At 42.7% G+C, this 27,041-nt stretch overlaps 1 protein-coding gene across 2 annotated transcripts in view; it reads left to right on the plus strand.

Annotated features, from left to right (window-relative positions):
* Positions 1-27,041, plus strand: part of LOC136863303 (cationic amino acid transporter 2) — a 282,617-nt gene that overhangs the window by 140,634 nt on the left and 114,942 nt on the right. The gene's annotated exons all lie outside the window — the stretch shown is intronic.

A 27,041-nucleotide genomic window follows, 5' to 3' on the forward strand; every position in this document is an offset into this window, starting at 1 on the left:
AAGAGAATAGGCACCCTAAATACTACAAAAATGTAAGCCCTTTTGCTCGTTAGACCTTTTGTCCGCTTGCCCTTTAGTCCATTAGACCTCTAGCCCTTTATCCCTAGGAGAAGGAGGAAGAGGAAGGGGAAGAGTCATTTTGCCCTTTTGCCCTCCTAATAAAAATGTGACCCCGAGTTCCATTCCCTATCATATGTGTAGCACGATTTTTTTCGGCTCAGCATTTTGCAATCCTACATAAAATGAACTTTATCACTGCCAACAGGATAGCAAAGTTAGGTTATAACAACATTCTATGTTTATCTACATCTCATCCTTCTGATCATGCTTTTAGCTTTGAGCGAGCGACTATCCTTCCTCGAGAGCCCTAGTGCAGCTCTCCCCCAGGGTTAGTCTAATAAGAGCCTATGCATTCACAAGAGCCACTGCGCTATACTGATATTAGGAAGGGCATCCGGTTAGGACAATAAAATGCCCGCATTAGCCCAATACGTGAAAAGCCCTAGCACAACTCTCCCCAAGTTAGTGCCATAAAGATCATGTATCACCACTAGCTCCTGTGCTAGACTATAGATAGGAAGGGTAGAAGGTTAAGATAAGCGATAGCCCAGCTCCTTAAAGTTAGTCTGATAAAACGAATGTACAGCAGCTATCTTGCCTAGTAGCCCCTGTCTCAGTTCCTAACAGTTAGGCGATAAAACTAATAGGCTACAAGTTACAAGTTGTAAGCCCCTGAGGTAGCTCTCTAGAGATCGGTCCATGAGAATACAGTATAGCAGCCATCTTTCATAGTAGCCCTCTCCTGCATCAGCTACATGCTTATAACCCATGTCAACAGATTCAAATAGTATGTTTCCTACCCGAAATTTCAAGTTACATATTTATCCGATAATTTGTTCGACTGCTAGGGGCTTAAATATAACCAATGTATTTCTTATTGCACTGGGCGTTCTGGTAAGAGACTATGTATAGCCACGATCTTGCGCAAGCGCCCCTATGCCGTCTCATAAGAATCTGTGTATAGCAGCCATCTTGTGCAATTGGCGTCGGGAAGGGAATCTGCCGTAAAACTAAGGATAGTCCCTTCAAGATGGCGGATGTGAGGTTAGGCTCACTCTCTTAGGCGTCGGGAAGGGCAACTAGCCGTTAAGGTAAAGTTAAGCCCCTCAAAATAGCGACTATGACTTAGGGCTCGCTCTCTTACGCAAAAATCCGCAAATCGACATTGCACACAGACTATAGTAGGGGTCAATGACCTTGCATTGGAACCTGCATTGCTACACTACTAGACCTCGGGTGCTGACGCAGCAAAAAGTGCTGACTCAGCGGATTTAGAACTGTCTTTGCCCTACTACTTCCGGTTACTCCCGTTTCCCGGTCATCTTTCATTCCAGCAACACACTCCATTATTTAGTTTCATCTGTCAGTCATCAATCATTGCCACAGAGGAGTGCGACAGGCTTCGGCAGCCGCCAGGTTTCCTATCCTAGCCACTAGATGGGGGCTTCATTCATTCCATTCCTGACCCGGTTGAAACTGGGAATAGGCTGTGGATTTTCTCTGAACAGTACCTAATTATAATACATTAAACCTTTCATTTGGAGTTAGTTATGTTTACAGTTATTAAATTTCAGTTATATTGATTATAAATAATATATTTTCTTCCTGGCCTTTCACAAACTTCGTACAGTTTTACGGCCAGATGCCCTTCCTGACTCCAACCCAATGTGGAATGAGTATTCACTATTGCGTGTATCTGTACTGGTTGGTAGTGTGATGTGTTGTGTGTATTGAAGATGTATGTATTAGGACCAACACTAAGGCCCAGTCCCCGAGCCAGAGGGAAATAACCTGACGCGGTTAGAATCTCCAGCGTGACCGGGAATCTTGCATGGCACACACTGAACCGAAGGCTGCTACGCTGATTATTCAGCCATGGAGTAGAATAGATACAGATGATGTTGATGATAGCATTAGTGCTTTGAGGGAAACTCTTGGTGTAAGCTAAATCTATTTATAGGCCGTAAAAGCACTGGATCTACTGGTTTGAAGATTACTTTATTAAAATACGACGCTCGACCATCTAGGAACGGTTTTCCATAATTCTTTGGTATGCACTGATTGGAATTCGAAACAAATATTTTAAGTTAATACTTTCTTGGACTTCGCATGCATTTGTTAAAATTCTTTTAAATAAAATATTGAAAGGAATTATGGTTCTTAAACCAGGAACATATTAAAATCGCTGGCATATAAGGTTAAGTGAGATAGATTCTTGCTATGTTACTTGCAGTTAGTGCATGACTGAGTATATCTATGTCCTTGTTGAGTGTTCATACATCATTGTCAATAGAAATGGCTGTTTCCACGCTGTTTACAATACAGCTTGTATTATTTTTTAAAATTGTAATAGCCGTGGTCGAGGTGGGCTGTTCTCCTGTGAGTGAACCCTGTTCCATGCCACAGTCTAAAGCTAAAATCCTTGGACTGGCAGGGAATCCGGGGCCTCTGGCTGTAAAATCAGGCACGCTATCTATACGTCACAAGGCTGACACAGTACGATATGTCTGCAATGATGAACGCGGAACGTTGGCGAGTGATCGTGAAAGGTACTTCGTTGCAATGAAGCAATCACATTTTTTGCAAGTAGTAGCGCTCTAGAACGTTCGGCAGCCTCCAAGAAATATCTTTGGTGATCTAGAAATCGAATGAATGAATCGAATGACGCCTCTCGATGCAACTCCTCGCAGCAGTACGCGAGTCGCCGAACAGTATCGTGGAGACATAACGGCAAGAGGGGGCAATTAGCACTGAATCATGAAGGTTGTCTGTCATGGGAAGGATTTCTACTTGCTCTCCTACCATAACCTCCTGCTTGTTAGAGAATAGAAAGAATCACAAGGTCACGTACAGGTCATAATAACCACCAGTCTCAGGGGATACAGGCTTACAGGGATTTTGCGTTCCTGCATATTAGACTTCTCTGTTCCCATAATAAAAACATAGACTTCGGTGCTGCTTCATTTAGCAAGGAAGAGCATCACGGTTATTATCCACCAGCATTTACTGAGAATATAAATTAGCCTGAAGTTTCATACATCGTAAGCTGTTAAACATAATTACGGTATAGTCGGTGTGAATGGCTCAGCCGACAGAGCGCAAGTTGGCGGGTTCGCACCTGCCACAATCTGTTGGCATTAGAAATGGTATCTGGTAATCTCAAATACACCAGCCTCATTTAGGCAGGTTTATCAGTTTTGCTTTACGTCACACAGACAGATAGGTCTTACGGTGACGATGAATAGAAAGGCACTAGGAGTGGGAAAGAAGCGTCCTTGGCCTTAAGGAACAGCCCCAGAATTTACCTGGTGTGAAAATGTGAAACCATGGAAAGCCATCTATCTTCAGGGCTGCCGACAGTGGGGTTCTAACCCACAACCTCACGAATGAAAGCTCACAGCTGCGCGGCCCTAACCGTACAGCCAACTCGCTCGATTGTAGGTTTATCGCATGTAAAATAATTCCTGTGAGACAAAACTCTAGTACCCCGACGTCTCCAAAAATCGTAAAACTAGTTAGTGGTAAATAAATCCGATAACGTTAAACTCTTTGTTACCGGGTGAGTTGGCCGTGCGGTTAGAGGTGCGCGGCTGTAAGCTTGCATCCGGGAAATAGTGGGTTCGAATCCCACTGTCGGCAGCCCTGAAGGTGGTTTTCCGTGGTTTTCCATTTTCACACCAGGCAAATGCTGGGGCTGTACCTTAATTAAGGCCACGGCCGCTTCCTTCAAACTCCTAGGCCTTTCCTATCCCATCGTCGCCATAATAAGACCTGTCTGTGTTGGTGCAACGTAAGGCCACTAGCAAAAAATCTGTATTTACTGTACACTTTCCCAGCAAGGTAGGTGTAAGTAGAGAGCACCCTCGTGGATCATTGGTGGAGTGTCGGCCTCCGCATCGCAGAATCGTGGGTACCCAGCACAGGTAGTCATTTTTTTACAAGCGTTTAAAGTCCATTAGGTCGAGCTGAGTAGCTCAGTTGGTAGAGCGCTGGCCTTCTGACCTCAAGTTTGTGGGTTCGATCTCGACTCAGTGCGGTGGTATTTGAAGATGTTGAATTGCTTCAGCCTCGTGTCGGTAGATTTAATAATAATAATAATAATAATAATAATAATAATAATAATAATAATAATAATAATAATAATAATAATAATATTGGCTTTACGTTCCACTAACTACTATTTCGGTTTTCGGAGACGCCGAGGTGCCGGAATTTTGTGGTGAGGGAGTTATTTTTACGTGCCAGTAAATCTACCGACACGAGGCTGACATATTTGAGCACCTTCAAATACCACCGGACTGAGCCAGGTTTGAACCTGCCACGTTGGGCTCAGAAGGCCAGCGGGACAAAATTCCGGCATCTCGGAGTCTCCTCAAACCGTAAAAATAGTTACTGGAACATAAAAGTAGTAGTAGTAGTTCATCTGGCACACTGTCGTATGACACTATCATGCACAAGTTCTCTGGTGACACATTTGGTGTTCAACCAAACCTTCTGGCGCAACAGCCTCGAAGGGTTATGGCCTACCAAGCAACCGCTGCTCATCCCGGAGGCCTGAAGATTGAGGTGTCTTTCTAGGCTTTGTAGACTTTCTAGATCGGCGTCGTCTTTTCAGTCTGGTGGCTCCTCGATTGTAATCACGTAGGCTGAGTGGACCTCGAATCAGACTCCGACTCGGGTAATAATCCCTAACCTGGCCGAGAATCGAACGCGAGGCCTCCAGGTAAGAGGCGGGCACGCTACCCTACACCACGTGGCCAGCTTGGTATTCACCCGACAATTTTAAATTATACTTAGTTATAATTCGCCCAACAGAATTTTTTGTTTTCTACCTTCTGATAAACCGAACGTCAAAATTGATGTGAAGTCAGCCTAATTGACATCAGTTCAGAACGCCTGCTCACGGTAGCAGAGGCCTTATTATTATTATTATTATTATTATTATTATTATTATTATTATTATTATTATTATTATTATTATTATTATTATTATTATTATAATATTTATTATGCTACATTTAATGTAAATAAAAATACTACATGCAATAGTTGGAAATACAGTAGTAGAATTCTCACCAATTTTAATGACTCTGCATTCAAAAGAAATTTCTGGTACGGAAGCATCTGCGTTCAATTTTGTATACTTCACCCTCTGCTATAGTCCTTAGATATACACCATTTCCTGCCTGTTTCCTTAATGTACATTTGTACAGTTCTCGGTTCGCAAATAAACTTGCGCAGTTCGGTTATGATAGGAAAGTGACGAGCATCACTTGGGGTAAAATGTACAGAATGCTATCACATAGGCATTCTAAATGCATAGAAGTGCACCCGTTCATTTTCCAAGCACAGATAAACGTCCGGGTATGAACTATCCAAGCAATCTCATTAATGTATTTCTTCGTTTCGGTCGTGCTTGCACGCGGGGATTGATATTTTCAGCCGATCGCCATTTGTGTACACCTGGGAGGCGACATCGTTTGTTGTTGTTGCTGTTGTTGTGTTGCAAGGCACGGAGATCCAACCACTGTAATTAGTATTATTGTGGTGTTTGTACTACAGTCTTTCGATATAGTTATTTGTAGGAAGGATGATAAAGGTGCTATGAAACTTGAAATAAGAAATCATTCCAGTTTATTTTTTCTTTGATTGTATTTCTGTGAAGAACCATACTCAAAATGGCCAAAACGGGTTGTTGGTTACAGGAAAAAGTCGGTCTTGGTACTCAAGTCACAAGCGTCTTACACGCATTGATGAAATTTCTGAGACGAAAGTTGAACGTCTTCTGTAGATGTAAAATAAGAAACTGACAACCTTCTGCTGGGATGCTGTAGATCGTAGAACTTTAAAGAACGCTTTGAAATGCACACGTGATGTTTGTGTGTTTGGATCTCTATAGAATCTTAGCTTATGCATATGGACGAGTTTCTTTTTGCAGCGTAGAGAAAGAGTCTGTTGTTATGTTGGTGGCGGATACTACATTCAGCTGAACTGTACACTGTATCCTCGTTGGTACACCGCGATAAACTATTTCAATTCCCTGACACGTAGACTTCAGTTTGTAAATTTGAGCTTCAGCACTCTAATGAACAAATAAAACCAAACACCCTGATGCAACATGGTCTAGAAAGTGACCGGTGCTCAGCCCAATGGTCTGCAGATTATGCAGTGTCGTGTGGTCGGCACGACGAACCCTCTCAGTCGTCATTCTTGGCTTTCTAGAACCGGGCCGCTATCTCAGTCAGATGGCTCCTCAATTTGTAATCACGTAGGCTGAGTGGACTACGAACCAGCACACAAATCCAGGTAAAAATCTTGACCTGGCCTCCGGGTAGGACATAGGACACAGGCACGCTAACTTTACACCGCGGGGCCGGCATGCTTCAGTATTCAAGGATTATATAAGTCCATTACCTTCACTTCAAGCCACAGCATTTTTGCTTCTATTCCCAATTATTGGGAACTATACCCCAGTCAAATTGTCCATCAAATACTTCAAGCAGTATTGCAAATTGCATATTTTATATACTTCAGAAGTTTACCTCCCACTTTTTTTTATTGATTTTATGGCTTTAGGCCTTATTGAGCATACAGCCAAATATATACTATATTTTACAAAAATATTTTTGAATCTGCTGTACGTCGCACCGATACAGATAGGTCTTACGGCGATGATGGGATAGGACAAGGATAGGAGTGGGAAGGAAACGGCCGTGGCCTTAATTAAGGTACAGCCCCAGCATTTAACTGGTGTGACAATGGGAAACCACGGAAAACCATCTTCAGGGCTGCTGACAGTAGGATTCGAGCCCGAATGTAAGCTAATAGCTACACGCCCCAAACTACGCAGTCACTCGCTGGGTAGAAGAAAAGTGTTACGTCACTTTATACAGAGATGTATGGAATGAATGAATGAATGAATGAATGAGGATACACAATGTTAAACACATTAAGAGCTAACAAATTGTGGTAGACACTGATTATCATTTGTAAACAATGTCTTGAGTATGTGCAGGCAGTAAACTGTCACCAATTTACATTTATATAATTTCGGAAGCAGTTGTTGGTTAAATATTTCATTATACACTGATGAGCATTTCAAATGGAGATACCTGGCTCGTAGCGTGAAGGAACATTTTGTTGTAAACAAGATAAGGTTTACAAGAACACAACTTATTTATTTGCTTCACACAGAATTCTACAGTATGTAGGCTACAGGAATAAAACATAAAATTGTCTTGAAGCAAAGTAGATGATTAATCTTGAGAGAGTTTCTATTTCTATACACTATGTACACTCTGAATGTATTTACACTCACTGCTATCTTGAAAAGATAGTTCTTGGGAAAGATATAGTTCGTGATAGTTGAAAACTATCATTTGCACTAGCATAGATTAGCTAAGAGAGTTCCTTCTAACTTCAAGTGTCTGAGTTCATAAGCTTGTACTAAATGAAAGCTATGTTCACAATTAGAGAATCTAATGTGTGTGTCGGAGCTTGAGTGAGCTTGGGGATGTGTGGCATACAACATCGGGGCTCGACATGGATGAAGGAACGGGAAAGTGGAGTAGTGACCTGAGGTGAAACCTCATACTACCAGAATTCCGTCCACCTGGTCGAGACACATTTTTAAGAGGAGTAGCCTCCGTGTTCGAGGTTCAGTGTATTCTGGAGCAGGACACTGGGGAGAATCCTCATGAGTGACAGACAGGGAGCTCCTTATATACTGCACACGACGTAACAGACACGCGCACTGAAGACTGCGCGTCGAGTCTCGAATGATCCACGCTTGCGTGCGTGCGGCTGGCTGGCGCTGAGCGAAGAGAGCGGAGGACATACAGCACATTTTTCGCCCTAATGACGGTGGCATACGGGCTGGCCTGGACTCGACTAGGCAATGGAAGTGTTGGGAAGCCATCCTGGTACACGTCCGCAACACTTACTCCCATAATGCATGGATATTTGTCGGTGCAATGTCCAGGATACACACATCCCTTTTGACAGCATCTCAGATGAATTGAGGTCAAATAACCTTGGGGGCTTGGCATGCATTCTCATGTCCCTGGAGGGTTAATCAAACCAAACGGCCATAATTATGAGCGATGAGAAAATGCATTTTCTAGCTGTAAATGTAGGTCTCCTGCAGTGTGCTAAAGGCGAACGATTAGGTGGATATGATATGACAGCAGGTTCCTTCATCGCTCGTCACCAAGGGACGTTGGCAATTCATATAAGTACCAGGGGTAACATTTTATCACATGTGTAGAGGCTGCACACGAGGATACCATCATCACCAGCATGAACTGCACCTAGCTATCAAGACAGCTCACTCAATCACTACTGATCTGCATTTAGTAAAGTCGCCCAGGTGGCCCTAGCCTTTTCTTTAAATTACACTGTATAACAAAGAAAACGGCGCACCAGGGACGAATTTTCCGATGGCGATAAAAATCGGTAGATGTGAAGAACAGACATAGAGAAACAAACGATCAAGTGTGCAGAACAATCGAATTATTTATTGCAGAGTTAGAGCGTTACACAACGAGGACGTCAATAAGGTGCTCGTCCACCCCTGGCCTCGATGCAAGCTGTCACTCGACGTGGCATAGACTGATAAAATTCCCGGATGATGTCCTGCGGAATTTCGTGCCAAATGTTCTCAAACTGTTGGGCTAAATCGGCGACATTCCGGGATGTTCGTAATCGCCTTCCCATGACGTCCCAAATGTGATCTACGGGAGAGAGATCCGGCGATCGAGCTGGCCAAGGAAGGGTAGGGCAAACTTGAAGACAGTTCATAGCAACACGGGCCGTGTGCGGCCGGGTATTATCCTGCTGGAAAGTAAGGCCTGGATGTCGCTGAAGGAACGGTAACACAACCGGGCGTAGAATGTCATCAACAAACCGCTGTGCTGTCAGTGTGCCAGGAATGACTATCAGAGGGGTCCGGCTATCAAAAGAAATGGCATCCCAGACCATCACCCCCTGTTGTGGGGCTGTGTGGCGTGCGATAGTCAAGGCAGGATCCCCACGCTGGCCTGGACGTCTCCAAACACGTCTGCGGTTGTCCTCAGGGCACCGTTGAAAATGGGACTCGTCACTAAAGACGGTACGTCCCCAGTCAGCGCAGTTCCACGTTGCTCGAGCGCGGTACCACTGTAATTTGGCTTGACGGTGAACAGGCGTGAGTGGTAAGTGGCGTAACGGGCGGCGCGAGCGCAAATTCCTCTCGCTCAGGCGTCTGTTGATGGTCATGGTGGACACATGTGTGCGGGTCACACGCTGGATCGTTGATAACGACGATTCCGGTGCTGTGAAAGCTATTCTGTAAATCGCTCTGTCTACCCGTGCTGTTGTGGCCCTCGGTCGACCACTGCCGTCCTGACGCTGATGCCTGCCGTTGCTGACCCACGCTTGCCAGCATCGTCTGATCGCCGCATCACTTCGACCCAACACGACCTCGTTCAAACTCTGACATCTGCTTGTAATAAGCACGAATCCTTCGGCGTGGCTTTCTTACAGCCAACGTTAAGATAGCGCAGTCGAATGCAACAGCTACTTTGAGCATACGCTTCAGAATCTTGCTTTATATACACCTGCTGCATGTGCAGTTCGGATGCGCGGGAGCTCCCCCTATTCATTCATTGGACACGAAACTTTAATCATTTGCACGTTCGGTACGAATGTCTTTGCATACGTAATTTCCTTACAATCGGACAACGCCTTCCCGGTGCGTCGTTTCCTTGTTATAGAGTGTATTTCAAAGAAATTTGAAATTAATTCAACATCTCACTTGGTAAGTTATTCCAATCCCTAACTCCCCTCCCTATAAACGAATATTTGCTCCAATTTGTCCTCTTCAATTCCAACTTTATCTTCGTATTGTGATCTTTCCTACTTTTAAAGACACCACTCAAATTTATTCGTCTACTAATGTCATTCCACACTCTCTCTCCGCTGACAGCTCTGAACATACCATTTGGGAGAAAGGAGACGAGCTGCTCAACTAAGTCTTCCCAGCCCAAACTTTGCAACATTTTTATAACGCTACTCTTTTGTCGGAAATCTCCCAGAACAAATCGAGCTTTGCCCCATGTGCCCGGGGACGCACTTGTACCTTGCCATCGGCTTGTAACAACTGGTACCTCGATGTATCTCTCCGGCCGATATTTTAACATACTTTGAGAATTCAATGGCGGTGTTACTTTGCCCATGTCAGTCTTAGTGCCGTATGCCATGCGGTGAGGGGAGGTCCTCTAATGGGACAGTGGCTTCTGTACCCTACTGGATGAAATGGTTCTGGATGGTACGGCTGCTCAAACGTCGCTGTGATCTAGCATTGAATTCGCGGGTGATCTGCACTGTGACCCATTTGTCCGCTCTTACCACCACACGTAGCAGACTGTGACCCCTGAAATCAGTACCTGGGAGTTGGCCCAGGTGGCGGTGGTTTTTAGCCAATCTACGTACTTACGGTGCCCTCTTGACACGGTGGCCAGTGGAAAACCCAGTGCTTGGACGACTTCAGAATGGAGTGACCTATCGGTCCGGAGTAAAATATCTGTCCACCATCAAATGCGCTGAGATTTCGTGTCTTACCCATCCTCTTGTTATCTGTTGCTCTCAGTAAGTTTTTTTAAATTATGAAATTTATTTAATCGCTCAGCAGAATATATTGCTACATCAGGTTAGTGATCACAGAGTGGAAAACAGAATGAATAAAAACAAATATGACTAACGATACTACTAGAGGGAGATCAACCCCTTGTGGGTGGGGGACGCAAATGAATAAAACACACACAGTATCTCCTGCATGTCGTAAGAGGCGACGAAAATGGGTCCCAGGGGCTCTCAATTTGGGAGCGTGGGTTGGCGATCACGGTGCCCTTAGTTGAGACCTGGCATTGTTTCCACTTCACTTGTGCCAGGCTCCTTATTTTCATGAATTCTGTTCGACCTCCCTTGGTCAACTTTTTTTCTTTTCCGACCCCGATGGTACTAGAGCATTCGAGCCCTAGGGAGTCTTTCATTTTCACGCCCTTCGTGGCCCTTACCTTTCTTCGTCCGTTAGTTCATTTTTCGAAGTGACGGATCCCATCTTTTTTCTTCTTGCCTCTCTGTCTACCCCCTGTGGATGGGGGACGCAGATGTAAAATACACCCACGAAATCCCCTGCCTGTCGTAAGAGGCGACTAAAATGGGCGCCCAGGGGATGATTGAATAAGAACCATGAAACTACTTGCGATTAGTACTATCACGCGGGGAACACCATTGGTTGCCTTTACTTGCGAGTAGTACCATTATGTTAGATACTCAATAGTTTTGTGATTAGTAGCAATAGTAGGTGGTTCACTATGGGTTTACAGTACCCGTGATTAGTACCACTATATGCAGAACACCACGGGCTTAAGTTGTCTGTGATTAGTACCACCATATGAGCGACACCTTGGGTCTGAGTTGCCTGTGATTAGTACCCACTACGTGAGGAACACCACGGGAATAGTGGCGCCTGTGATAAGTACATCTATGTGAGGAACAACACGGGTTTGCGTTGCCCAGAATTGGCGCCATTATGTGATAAACACCATAAGTCTGCGTTACCCGTGCGACGTTTACTACTTGTGAATAGTGCCATAACGTTTGGAACACCGTGAGTGTACGCTACTCTTGATTAGTACCGCAACTTGAGAAATTCCATGGTTCTGTTTTATTAGCGATAAGTACCATTATGAGGGGCCGATGACCTGGATTTTGGACGCCGTTGGACAAGAATCATCGATTCAAGATTGTGCTTTGTAAGCAGCCCCTTGGTCAGTATATACCACTCTTTTAAGTTAGTTTCTGGGAAGGTGCGACATTGCGGGTCGGATCCACTGATTGTTTTAAGTTTATTACCATTGATCATCGTCATCTTTTTAAATTCTAGCGAGTGGATCGATTTTGGAATTCTTTTTATCTTTCAGTACTGTGAGTCGGCCCCGCGGATTATTTTAAATTCATATTTATCCTTTCATTCTTCATCACTTTTAAATTCTAGTCAGTGGATGCATTTTTGGACTTTTACATTGTCATTGCATTTCGTCTCATTTCGTACCATTAGGAGCCGATGACCTGGATGTTAGGCCCCTTTAAACAAGTATCATCATCATCATCATCATCATCATAAGGAGGAGGTCAGTCCCAGCGGACCCCTCATGGACATCAGTTGGAGTGCAATTTAAAACAGATTATTGACTAGTTTACGTCTAATTGCTCTTAATGATCTTTCCGGTTTCTAACAGGAGATATGACTGACACACTAATAAGGACATCTCTGAGTATATAAATTTACCATTTGTTTATACTGATTTCCTTTATAATGAGCACTATAAAGGGTTTTTGAGATTGAGGATACATTGAAACTAAGACATACACTGTTAACACAGTATTTCATCACTGTTCATCTTGAGGAAGCTCTGAACTATGATGCAGGCACTACTGAAACTTATTTCATCCGTGTTATTCTTCTGAATCAGTTGGTGGGAGTAACATATCTTGAGGGAGATGAGATCTTAGTCGACGGGAGGTTTTGGTTTTAAGTCAAACTTCATAATGTGCAGAACCAGGAACATTTATCAGTGAGGAGAAAAATTTTAAAGCCAGTTTACGACTGTGTTCAGTGATGTGTGTAGTGTTTAATTCTCGGTGGATCTGATTGTTTCTCACATGCTATGGAGCGCTCAAAGATACGCAATACATTATTCTGGAACACTTGTATACGATAGAATTTGTATGGAGATGCTCCTCTCCATATCTGGCAGGGGTACATGTGCCGTGCACGTAAGTTTACGGTAGTCATTAATTCATGATATGTTAATGCAAAAATAATTTCCTCGGAAATGAGTAGCGAAATGATTCGATAAATTTTACTTACCTGGGTAATCATCAGTATATACTGTTGAACTTTTGGCTACCCGGGCCATTGATTTATAAGGTCATTCATGCCAGTTGAAAAAAACTCTTATTCACAAAGCGCTCTACAATCCTTACAAACCCAAAAATGGACTTTGAAATGCCAGACTCATTTATGAACTTCAGCAAATGGTGCGAGATACGCGATCTTCAGGTACTGACATTCATTTCATTTGGATTAAAAGGCATGTAGGCATTATCTAAAAGGATACAGTCGACCAGCTAGCACAGGCAATAAATGGTGCACCTTTTGATGTCGCTGCTCTTCCGTTTAGACACTTCTTTTCACTGCTTAATCATCGCGCTCGAGAAGAATGGTCTCGACGTTTGAGAGAAATTGAAAGGGATAAGGTTATGTTTATGCTTCACATTAACCAGACCTGCCAACAAAACCTTGGTTCTCCAGGCGGAACGCCGAGAGAAGATTCATAACCACGGCTGACAATTTAGCAACTATGTGGCTAGATCTGACGGTTTCTAGTATTAAATTAGCCAAAACATTCGAAGAAAACACTAGCGGCATTTTAGCCACTTCCTTTCCTACCTTGGCCATTTATAGCCATATTTACTCTGTACGTTTATATCACGATTTTCAGTGTAGTAACAGGTTTTAATATTTCTAGTTTTAGCATTTTTGTTAAATAAATCATATGTAAATGATAAAAGTAATTGAACATCTGTTCATTCAAGTTATTATCTTTGAAAATTATATGAAAAATTCTAATTTGTGACATGGCACCAAGAGAAAGTGTGTAAGTTTTACAACAGAAAAGTAGTTTACAGTGAAAGCCAGCTGCTTGGCAATTTCGAAATCCTCCAAAAAATATCACTACTCGGTGTAAATGACTGTCTTCTGAAAACTGTTTAAGAACCTGTCACAGACTTAGCTTTAAGATTTGAAAATAATGTTGACAAAGATGAAAATTAGTGGAAGAATATAAGTTTTCAGAATTAGAAAAGTACGTCCTTCACGAATGAATTCTGGCTAGAATTTAATCAGTGTAACGATGCTGCAGTATAAAATGTCTATCTATAATTGGTATGGTTTTCTCTTTCGGCCCTAACTAATACAGAACTCGGGCGTGTGTTCAGTCTGGTTATTATTGTTGAAAAAAGGGAAGTATACTAGAGCGAACGTAAGGTTTGAACTAAGCCGTGTGGTTTTTTTTTCATACGAGGTCCCGTCGGATGTTCTTCGAATTGTTGAAACATGTGCAGCCTACGTGTCATCAGAAAAATCAGCGGATGCTCCAAGTGCTTCTAGAAGGGGTGCAGTTGAGTAGGGATGAGGATGCATGTTTTGTTGATCGAGTTCAGTATTATTTTGAAACACATTGTAAGTTTATGTATTTTTCTCCTATCTAAGCTGCTATACTTAAAAAATATATATATATATATATATATATATATATATATGTGTGTGTGTGTGTGTGTGTGTGTGTGTGTGTGTGTGTGTGTGTGAAAATACACTTCCATATGTTTTACACCCATACATATAGCGACACTTTGCAAGCTGCTGCATATATATATATATATATATATATGGCCATTTCTGACCAATTTGGTCATCAGTTTTAGCTACCTTTCGCCATCGGGTGTTGACAACACTGTACATGACATCTACCATACGTATGCAACTCAATTATGGAAGCTTTAGAAGCCACTTGCGTTGCATCGGAGTTACTGACGCTCTCTACTGTTCATGCGATAATCAGTCAATTCAAGAATTATATAACTTTTTTCCGTATGACATATCGAGAACATCGGTGATCATGTTTTAGCAGATTGGGTGTTTTGGAATGACAGTTCCCAGTTAACATTCAGTGTTTACTTTCCTCAGACCTTCAGGTTTAATATGACACTGCTTCTTTCCTAAGACATTCTAGTTTGTTTGTTCGGTCATCAGCCCAGAGGCTGGTTGGATCCTCAAATAGCACCACCAAAGGTTATGCGGTTATAAGGAACCGCAAAAACCAATGGTAGCACCAAAATGAGGTGTACTGGGCAAGATGAGGAGTGAGATTGTTTGCGATTGCTTTCCCCACTGGGCCAGAATGTACTATTTCAGCAAGACTATGGGCAACACCTTTCATAACACTCAGGTGCACTAGTCGTGCTCTGAATGTCAGTACTCAGCGCTACCCATGCCCCAGCAGCTTCCATATTGTCACAGCCATGGATGCTCACTGGGGCTTCTGTGAAAGCTACACTTTACTCTGGCCTGTGCCAAGAGATGGATGCAAAAGTACTGTATCCTTCAAGAAATAACAGGCAGCACATTCTACTTTTCACTTTAAAACATTGATTTTGTTCAGTACTGGAAGTGGAAGCGCAGTGAAAGTATGCTGCGCCCATAACCCAGAGGTCCACGGATTGAAACCACGCTCTGCTACCATTGCTGCGTATACGTTTCCAGAGGTATATATTATGAGAGATAATAGGCAAGACAGTAAGTTGGCTACCATGTGGCATTCGATGGTTGAAGTACCACGGAATGATGAGTCATTTGAAATAAATTCTTGTTATAAACTAGACAGTGCTTTCGCAGTGGAAGCGTATATCATCTTAAAAGGGTTGACTGCTCTTATTCGTAACGATTACTGGCTTTAAACATGAGGCTAGAACGATAGTAGCAAAAAGAAATTTAAAAATTATTTCCAAATTATTCCAATATATAAAATAATACTCTCGAAGAACATAATAATAATAATAATAATAATAATAATAATAATAATAATAATAATAATAATAATAGAAAAGATGAAATTTGAATATTGCGTAGATCAGGCACGAACATGGACTTCTCCATTATAAAGTGGAGGCAAAAACCACTATAGTGAAGCCATATGATCGAAGTACTTCGAAAAACCAGCTTCACAATTGTAATATAAAACTGAAAGAGGTCTCTCCCGCTACCTGGTAGCGATCCATTCAACAAAGGTTGTCATGGTACGAGATAATGGAAGGGACCACCAACATGACTTGGACTAGAGATGGATCTCTTCTCTCGAACGAACACCGTATCACAGACACGGGACAGAAAATGTTCAGAGGGGAAATGTGACGTGTCGGTAGGGGCAAGGGGAGAGAGAGAGAGAGAGAGAGAGAGAGAGAGAGAGAGAGAGAGAACATTCCAGAAATAAGCTGATGATGATGGCGTGATAGCGCATTGTTGAGACCAGGCAAGTACAGAAATCCGGGTCAATGTGTAGAGAATAAGTTGAAAAAAGGGTGGTGAAGATAGTTTCAAATACGTAAATTCGGAACACGGTGGCAAAAAGTAAGGATAACTTTACAAAACTCAGGAGGTTGTAATATTGGCCTATAAGTAGAAGAGAAAAAATTTCGCTCACCAGTTATTTTATGCCGAATATTGAGTTCTTGAGTTGAGTTTCGTGGGTCATGTAATAATTTCTGTTGACTTGGATGAAGTGGTTGAAGATGATGATGCTGAGAAGTAGGATGATACTCCATCGCAGTCGAATAGCGTAAGTTCAAGGATACGTATATTATTTGTCCAGTATCAGGCGCTATTCCTGCCCCATGTTGTTGTAGAAGAATTATTTGAATTTACAGTAAGAATAAATCTGTTTAAACATAAGGTATTAAAGAGTAAAACAAAAACAAAACACGGAAGAGTGTCCCTAGTGGAGCTTACACGTCTCTATGCGACTACTGCTTGGAAGGAACTATGTGCACGAGTACTGACAACATCACAGCCATGTTTCACGCTACAAATTCGTCTACCGGGCGTGTTGGGCGTGCGGTTAGGGGCGCGCAGCTGTGAGCTTGCATCCGGGAGATAGTAGGTTCGAGTCCCACTGTCGGCAGCCCTGAAGATGATTTTCCGTGGTTTCCTTTTTCCACACCATGCAAATGCTAGGGCTGTACGTTAATTAAGGCCACGGTCCGTTCCTTCCTACTCCTAGGCCTTTCCTGTCCCATCGTCGCCATAAGACCTGTCTGTGTCGGTGTGACGTAAACCCACTAGCAAAATAAAAAAATAAAAAACAAATTCGTCGGTCCTACTATAGTGCCATTTCTCTAAAATGGCAGCTTAGGACCTATGTGCGTCGGTGCGACGTAAAGCCCCTAGCAAAAAAAAATGGCAGCTATTCCTAATTCATTTGCTCATCAGTGTAGTGTTGTACACGTTTTTCTCTGATGCGGTAGAAGGCATGGAATATTAAATGAGAATTGTTGGTTTGTTTGCTGTAATGTATTCACAAACGAGGCATTTTGTGCTCGATGGAATGTCCAGCCAAATAACAGATGATTCAAGTCACCTATTGACTGGCAAGGTAAATCCTTATCCTCGTGATGATTCCATGATTAAATCGCAAACGGATAAGCGAAGAGATAAATTTCCAGTCGCATTCTACTTAGAAAACCACGGTGATACTGAAGGGTGTGACTGAATAAGAGCGTACTGATGTCCCCTGTGTTGTTTTACACCTGGCACGTTCGTCAAAGTACCGTGGCAAACACTGGATAGGTGGACTAAAGATTTTTCGCGTTGTGAAAGTTTTACCTCACCTGGGAGATCAGTTGTGAAGCGAGGTCTGTCAGATGATCGCCTTTTCTATTCAAAGTTGCAGGTTCGATTGCCGATGCAGTCAACTGGCATTTAAGTCTTTTAGTGATCTCAAGAGATATAGAAGAAAGTTAAAGAACTCCTTTTTTTTAGGACGAATATCCAGCACTCGAGCGTGTCTACAGACCGTTAGTTATTGTCACTCATTACTTTTACACACATGTGATCATTACATCGCGTATGGTGCGTTAACTATACGAAAACTTAACGATGGAAAAGTTAAGTTCAACAATGTTGGAATACTACTCTAATAATATGATTGTCAAAATTGTCATATTCTGATAAATGTTTCATTTTACAAACCCATTTGATGGTATGCAGATGTGACAATACCCTGTTGTTAGCATTTGAAGGGACGTTAAATTAGTCTTACCGGTATTATTATTATTATTATTATTATTATTATTATTATTATTATTATTATTATTATTATTATTATTATTATTATTATTATTATTATTATTTGCTTCAAGACATTCAATAAGTAATTCTTCTTAATGTAAAAGTCGCTGAAGTGTCAGCACAAACTGACACGTGTTTGTTGCATAACCACTCTTCAAATTGCCAACCTACCGGGCGAGTTGGCCGTGCGGTTAGGGGCGCGCAGCTGTGAGCTCGCATCCGGGAGATAGTGGGTTCGAATCCTACTGTCGGCAGCCCTGAAGATGGTTTTCCGTGGTTTCCCATTTGCACACCAGGAAAATGCTGGGGCTGTACCTTAAGGCCACGACCGCTTCCTTCCCATGCGTAGGCCTTTCCTGACCCATCGTCGCCATAAGACCTATCTTTGTTTGTGCGACGTAAAGCAAATAGAAAAGAAATTGCCAACCCGTGCGCTGGGCTGAGTGAGACGACAGAACGCTGGCTACCTAAGCCTAATTAGGCGGGTTCGACCCCTGATCAATCTAATGGTATTTGGAGGTGCCTGAATACAACATCCTCTTGTTAGTAGAGCACGAAAATGAACTCCTACGAGACAAAATTCCGGCATCTCGTCTTTTCCGAAAACCATAAAAGTAGTTATCGAGCCATAAAACAAATAAAATTATTATAATGGAATCCAATCCCACAATATTAAGCACGGGAGCAGAGTTCGAAATGATTCACGCTACATTTGGGAGATATTTACTTACTCAATCGTCATGGGGCACGTTCGCAGACGTGCTCTCTTCAAGGTGTTAAACGTTATCGCTTTCTAAACCACGCCTCCAGTTATGTCAGTGGGACAACTTCTGCTGAGAATGACGAGAAGGAAGACTACATAGAGAGTTAGCTGAACGGCACTGTTTGTTTACCTGCAGTGGCGAAGCGTGAACTAAGTAAGGGGGGAGACAGATTTAAAAAAAAAAATTAAACTATTTTAATCAGTTTAATTTTAGTTTAATAAACATCAATTATTCGTCCGTGCCGTCTCTGTTTTTTCCCCAACTTTCATCCCTTTCGAACCACTCCTTCTTGGTGTTGCATTTGCTCTGTCAGTCAGTGTAAAACGAGTGCATATAGGATTATAGGTTGTTATAGGATTTGTCTTAGTTTCAGTCATTAATATAATATTGAATGTAGATCTGTATGCGTCGAAAACAAAATTCCATATATACACTAATTAATGTTTATTTCAAACCGATATGCAGGTTACACAATGCGCACGGCATCGACTCAGTAGGATGTAGGACCACCGCGAGCGGCGATGCACGCAGAAACACGTCGAGGTACAGAGTCAATAAGAGTGCGGATGGTGTCCTGAGGGATGGTTCTCCATTCTCTGTCAACCATTTGCCACAGTTGGTCGTCCGTACGAGGCTGGGGCAGAGTTTGCAAACGGCGTACAATGAGATCCCACACGTGTTCGATTGGTGAGAGATCCGGAGAGTACGCTGGCCACGGAAGCATCTGTACACCTCGTAGAGCCTGTTGGGAGATGCGAGCAGTGTGTGGGCGGGCATTATCCTGCTGAAACAGAGCATTGGGCAGCCCCTGAAGGTACGGGAGTGCCACCGGCCGCAGCACATGCTGCACGTAGCGGTGAGCATTTAACGTGCCTTGAATACGCACTAGAGGTGACGTGGAATCATACGCAATAGCGCCCCAAACCATGATGCCGCGTTGTCTAGCGGTAGGGCGCTCCACAGTTACTGCCGGATTTGACCTTTCTCCACGCCGACGCCACACTCGTCTGCGGTGACTATCACTGACAGAACAGAAGCGTGACTCATCGGAGAACACGACGTTCCGCCATTCCCTCATCCAAGTCGCTCTAGCCCGGCACCATGCCAGGCGTGCACGTCTATGCTGTGGAGTCAATGGTAGTCTTCTGAGCGGACCCGGGAGTGCAGGCCTCCTTCAACCAATCGACGGGAAATTGTTCTGGTCGATATTGGAACAGCCAGGGTTTCTTGCACATGCTGAAGAATGGCGGTTGACGTGGCGTGCGGGGCTGCCACCGCTTGGCGGCGGATGCGCCGATCCTCGCGTGCTGACGTCACTCGGGCTGCGCCTGGACCCCTCGCACGTGCCACATGTCCCTGCGCCAACCATCTTCGCCACAGGCGCTGCACCGTGGACACATCCCTATGGGTATCGGCTGCGATTTGACGAAGCGACCAACCTGCCCTTCTCAGCCCGATCACCATACCCCTCGTAAAGTCGTCTGTCTGCTGGAAATGCCTCCGTTGACGGCGGCCTGGCATTCTTAGCTATACACGTGTCCTGTGGCACACGACAACACGTTCTACAATGACTGTCGGCTGAGAAATCACGGTACGAAGTGGGCCATTCGCCAACGCCGTGTTCCATTTATCGTTCGCTACGTGCGCAGCACAGCGGCGCATTTCACATCATGAGCATACCTCAGTGACGTCAGTCTACCCTGCAATTGGCATAAAGTTCTGACCACTCCTTCTTGGTGTTGCATTTGCTCTGTCAGTGTATTTTTAAATATAGACTAAATGGGCAGTGGGAGTTGTCATATATTGCTATGTAGATTTAATAAGAGAAATAAGAAATAAATAGATTTTCGTACAAGTCACCTTAAACAATATTCTTGTAAATGAGTTCAATCCGCCTGTCCTTCATTTCAGCAAATATAACTATTACCCCTCGTCTTGAAGTCTCTGGTTGGTCACTGATTTCCTTACATAGGTTTTAATTCGTTTCAAGGCATTAATAGCGCGTTCAGTAGAAACTGACGTTAACGGAATATACGGCATCTAGTTAAACGATTTTGTTGTTTCCGTATGCACACACTGGAGTTCATTATTCAGAATGTAAGCCAGTAGTTGTGGGGGTTATAATACCTTAACTAATAATGGCGGGCAAGGAAGTGCATGTACTTGAAGGGTTTTCATGCTGTCATTCATTTATTAGGTGTAAGTTTGCTATATTTCGTATTTGAATATGATTATTTTATTTTTAGACTGTCTTATAATAAAATAAATTCAAATTAACTACATTAAAAGCATGTCTGAGATGATAGCCAATAAGAGCACCTTTATACCTGGGGTCCAAATACTGTACTAGCCAATGAGAGCAAGAAGAGACGCTGGCAAGTCTGTCTACTGGGCGGAGAAATCTCGCTATAGGAAAGTCATAGTTCCACAGTCAGCACCTACAGATAGCGTTAGTGTTGCCCTATCTGATGTCAAAGGGAACATATACAGAATGGACAGCGTCTACTTTCGCCTACGTGCTTCGTGTAACTGACGCGAGCCCTAACATTGCCGAAGTGAGACGAAAATAAGTAAAGCGGAGTTTATAATAATGTCATGAATGTGAAAATAACTAATGTCCTAAAAATAACTGAATTATCTAGACAGTATTTCGTTCACAAAATGTTAAGGGTACACGCTGTCTACCCTGTCTCCCCTGACGCTTCGCCCCTGTTTACCTGTAAGCTTGCCGTTGGGAGATATCGGGTCCGAACCGCACCATCGGCAGCCCACAATATGGTTTTACGTTCTTTGCCATTTTCACATTAGGAAAATGTTGGAACTGTACCTTAATAATTGATTTCTTCTTAGTCCTGGCTGTCCCCTCTCATGCCGTCACCGTAAGTCTAAATTGTGTGGGACATTCCATATCAAACTGGACAAAAATCTACAGAAAGTTATCTTTTCTTAAATTTTGAAAATGTTTAAATAGGTGAGGACAAGTGTCAAGATCAAGATTATGTAAATGAAATGGCGTATGGCTTTTAATGCCGGGAGTGTCCGAGGTCAAGTTCGGCTCGCCAGATTCAGGTCTTTTGACTTGACTCCCGTAGGCGACCTGTGCGTCATGATGAGAATGAAACGACGATGAAGACGACACATACACCGAGCCCCCGTGCCAGCGAAATTAACCAATTATGGTTAAATTTCCCGACCCAGACGAGAATCGAACCCGGGACACTTGTGACCAAAGGCCAGCACGCTAACCACTTAGCCATGGAGCCGGACATCAAGATTATGTAATCGTTATTTACGCGTCAGCCACGGAAAGTGACCTTGAACATTACAAGAGATGGTTATGTCTGAGCTGCAGGCGAGGGTGGAATTTCCAAACGAGTAACTCAAACTTATCCATTTAGTGACTGTCGCATACAATGTTTTATTTAATATTATGATGAATTTATTTATTTTAAACTACGAGGGGGCTCCCAAAAATAACAGGAATAACATTGCCCTGGGCGAAGCTTGTGTAGTACGCATTTCTGCCGCTCATTGCCAGTTCAGTGCCGCCTGTGTTCTGTTCATCTGCAGTGATTGTTCTTGCTAGCGCTGTTTTCTTCTTGCTTCGTTTTTTATGATGGCAAGTTTAAGTGAACAACGTGCAGCTGTGAAATTTTGTTTTCTACTCGTAATTTTTTTTCTATTTTGCTTTACGTCGCACCGACACATGTATAGATGGACCCACGAGAGTTGAAGTCTTATGTTTAGCGCCACCGGCGAGAAAAAGTTGACTAACGCTGTTCGAAAATGGTATGTTGCTATGGCAACGATAACAGACACATTTAAAGATGCTATCACCACGTGGTTGGCTTGTTCTCAGTCGTTTTTGTGATATTATTCGGAGTGGTACTGTGTTAGTTGTTGCTGGTTTATGTAATTATTTACGTGTTTGTTTCCTGAATATTATTTTCATTGTTAGTTTATTTTTTGTAACTTAATCAGTGGCCAGTTGTACAGTTCTATTCCCTATTTAACATGTGCATTTATTGAGGTTATTGTCAGTTTAGTGAATATGAAATCTCATACTTATCGACTATGACGTGTTCTGTCTTAAATGCCGGAATTAATAGTACGAGCGTAGGAACGGATCAAAGTTTATTCAATTGCATTAGGCAAACACAGTTTATTTAAATATTCAGCCTGTATGAAAGCGTGATATGCCGCAGTTTGAGGTAACTATGACAACGCAGCGTACTTCGTAGTTACTGTTTTCGCCGCTCAAATGTCAGACTTCAACTCTCGTGGGCCCAACTTAAGGTCTTATGGCGACGATGGGCTAGGAAAGGCCTAGGAATGGGAAGGAAGCGTCCGTGGCCTTAATTAAGGTACGGCCCCAGCATTTGCTTGGTGTGAAAATGGAAAACCACGGAAAACCATCTGCAGGGCTGCCGACAGTGGGATTCGAACCCACTATCTCCCGGATGCAAGCTCATAGCTGCGCGCTCCTAACCGCATGGCCAACTCGCCCGGTACTCGGTAAAAATACTGCTGAAACTGTTCTAAAGTTGAAAACAGCTTACAAAGATGACGCCATGGGAAAAACTCGAGTGTACGAGTGGTTTGCTCGGTTTAAAAATGGTGACATGTCTATTGTTCACAAATGTCGTTCTGGACGTCCATCAACTGCCCGAATTGACGAAAATATTGGAAACATTGGAGAGCTTGTGCTCACAGGCCGTCGACAGACAATTGATCAACTGTCACAGATTGGTGGGTTATCTTGGAGCTCGGTTCAGCGAATATGAACGGAAAATTTGGGAATGAAAAGGGTTGCTGCCAATTTTGTTTCTCGGGTTCTGGTTGACAAAAGGAACGTAGAGTTGAAACATGTGTTTTGAAACAATAGCTTGAAATTCATCCATATTGTCTGTCAAAAGTCGATACTGGTGATGAGTCATAGTGCTATAGTTACGACCCAGAAACAAAGCAACAATCGACCCAGTGTAGGACGTCAAAAAAAATAACCTCAAGTCAAATCAAACATCAAAACAATGCTGATTTGCTTTTTTTATGCCAAGGGCGTAGTTCATTCATAGTTTGTTCTCCCAGGTCAGACTGTCAATCAAACCTTGTATTTGGAAATTTTAAGAAGATTGTGCAACAATGTTTGTCAAAAAAGACCCGATTTGTGGCAGACAGGAGACTGGTTCTTCCACCTCGACAACGCACCTGCACACACAGCCATCTCTGTTAGACAGTTTAAGGCTAAAAATGACATGGTTCCGCTGCCCCCACGCACCTCACTCGCCTGACCTGGCTTCGAGCGACTTTTTCTTGTTTCCAAGCATGAAAAGGGGCATGAAAGGAAAACATTGAAGAGGTCAAGGAAAAACGAGGCAGGAGCTGTCAGCCATTTCTAAAGATGACTACAAAAAATATGTTTCGAACAGTGGAAGCACCGTTGGGAAGAATCCATTACTTGTAATGGAGAGTATTTTGAAGGGGATAAGGTTGTTTAGTAAAAAATGTGAAAATATATAACTTAAAAAATAATTTCGGTTTTTTATTTCTTTTTATTTAATAATAATTTCGATTCATCGCGACGCAAATCGTTCGTGTTTAATCCATACATTGATGGTTCCTTGTTTTGTTGTTCGTGTCTTGTTATGAAAGATATAAAAGGTGTGTACATGGAGTTATGTTGTAATAAAATACCTATAACATCTGTTGTTTGAAGCAGCGATCAGTCCAATAAACTACCAGAGTCTCCAACATGATCCTCTGGTCCTGGATTAGTGAAGGTAATACGAACTTTGATATACTGTGATATTTATCTGTTGGAAATGGATTAACCCATACATCAGTCAGTATTGTGATGGAGGCAGGTTACTTGAACTGAGAATGTAGACACGCCATATTTTGTGTAGATGAGCGGTAAAATCAGTCGGAGAAATAATTCTACAAGGTTAAGTTCGGTGTTCGTTGATTCATGATCAATCTGACCATCCATGTTTACATTACTGTAAAGCGGAGTTCAACAAAACAGTCCAAAAAGTAATTGCAGTGCAGTAAAGTGTCATTTTCTGTACTCTTTTGCGTGCCAGAAGAAGGCAATTACGTCATAGTACGAAATAAAATATAAAAATATAAATATAAAAATAAAATATAATATAATAATATCGCTCACTAGAAAAAGTCATTAAATTTTCGTTCAATATTATCTTCCGAGGTCCATATTTTAGCTATTCTCAGAGATATGAAACTGAATGGGCGTTTTTTTACACATACATATAATATAGACTTTTAATAATGATATAAATAATGTGGTTTGTTCAAACTATTATTGAGATAATCTTCAAAATGTTCATATTATTTTTATTCCAAATCCGAATACATCAGTGCTCTTAGTTTAGGCACTTGAATAAACCTGCGTTATCAAATTAATGGGGATGTGAAGGATGTACGAATGAAAATGAAAGAAATGCGATTGAGAGAGATTCATAAGTTGCGAAACCTTTTTCAAATAATTTGTTTGTTCACTTCAAAGATTTGAGAGGCTCCTGTGTTTATTGTACGAGGGCTGCAAATAAAATAGTGGCAAGATTCACAGAACGCAATATGTAATGAACTATCGAGTAGAATTGCATTACATTCCTTCAATGAAGTCACCCGCCAAATATCCGGAAGCCGTTGGGGACCGCTGGCACGGAATTCTTTATTGAGGACAGCGATGAAGCGCCCTACTGTACGGAGTACAAATTCCACGTCAGGAAATCTGGGGCCTCCGAGGGTTTCTTCAACATCGGAAACGGTCTATGGCACAAGAACTCATGTCTGATGAGTACGGAGGATGATCCCAGACCTCGCAATGCCACCGTTGCAAGAAGAGCTTGACATTGTTTGCGACACGACAACGTGCGTCATACAACACGAGAACGCGATCACTTGCAATAAATGTGACAGATGTCGCTCCAGAAATAGGCAATAATACTGTAGTTACCGTTTGTCCCTCAGGCACAGCATGCGTAATAACACCCTCGTAGTTGTATGCCACAATCAGCGATAAGTTTCACCCGACTGGATTCCTGTCTAAATTTCTGTGGATGTGGCGAACCCGGGTGACGCCATTCATTCAACTGACTCTTTGATTTAGGCTCGTAGGCTGGTGCCCACGTCTCATCAATAACAATACGCTGCAAATATTCATCTCTTTCGCTGAGGTATCTATCCAGGTGGATGCCAGCCAATTCATACCGGTGCCATTCCTGTACGTCGGCGAGTTGATGTGGAACCCAACGGGACGCAATTTCCCCATGTCGAGACATTTCGTCGTCAGTATGTGTCACACCGTTTGATGACTGAGACCGGCCTCTACGGATAATTCCCGGACAGTCCATCGATGGTCTACGGAAACGAGACCGTTCGCGATGTCAGTCTGATCTTGAGGAATGGACAGCCGACCTGTGCGGTTCAAATCCGCGGTCCCATGCTGACCCGCACGAAACGCCTGGACCCATTGTGCAACCATCCTATACGGTAACTCATTCTTGCCACAGGCTTCACGTAATCTTCGATAACATTCGGATACATTTTTGCCACGGGAAACCTCGATTTTAATACACGAACGTAGATAACCTTTTGAAAACATGCTTTAGACCGGTAAAATCGACACTCTTCACTTCAACGCCACACAGCAACAACACTCCCAACTGGATGCCCGTCAGATACACAATACACATCTACAACAGCGCCACCTGACCACTCCCATATCCTATTCGCCCATGCCCGATCTCCCGCGAGTGTCTGGACTACGTTGCCGCTACTTAATTTACAGCCCTCGTGTATTAGACGGATTACTGTGGCGAGACTGCCTGCAACAACCACGCAGCTACGTAGCGCGAGATGAGCTGAAGTCCGCGCAGATTCCGGTTCGTGGGGGCTGCGTAAATTCGAGACATGAGTTTCGAAACCTGAACAAATAAATTCACTTTCATACCATTATAAAAGTCTATACTGTTTAATGTGGACAATTATGTCAAATGAAACACATATGTTTTTAGAACATGTTAATAAATACATTTCTAAGATAGTTATTATTTTATCCTCTTCCTTATTATTTTTATACGGTCCTATCCTTAATAGTATGCTCATAATATGTTTGTAAATAGTTCACTGTCGGAAAATATACTATATTCAACAGAAGAAGCTGATATTGTGCAGAAATGAATATCCCCTACCACTTTAGTTTTCCAAGCTATGACTTCAAAGTGGTACTAAAAATACTTTTTTTT

Source organism: Anabrus simplex, chromosome 2 (genome assembly GCF_040414725.1).
Source record: "Anabrus simplex isolate iqAnaSimp1 chromosome 2, ASM4041472v1, whole genome shotgun sequence".
NCBI lineage: Eukaryota > Metazoa > Arthropoda > Insecta > Orthoptera > Tettigoniidae > Anabrus > Anabrus simplex.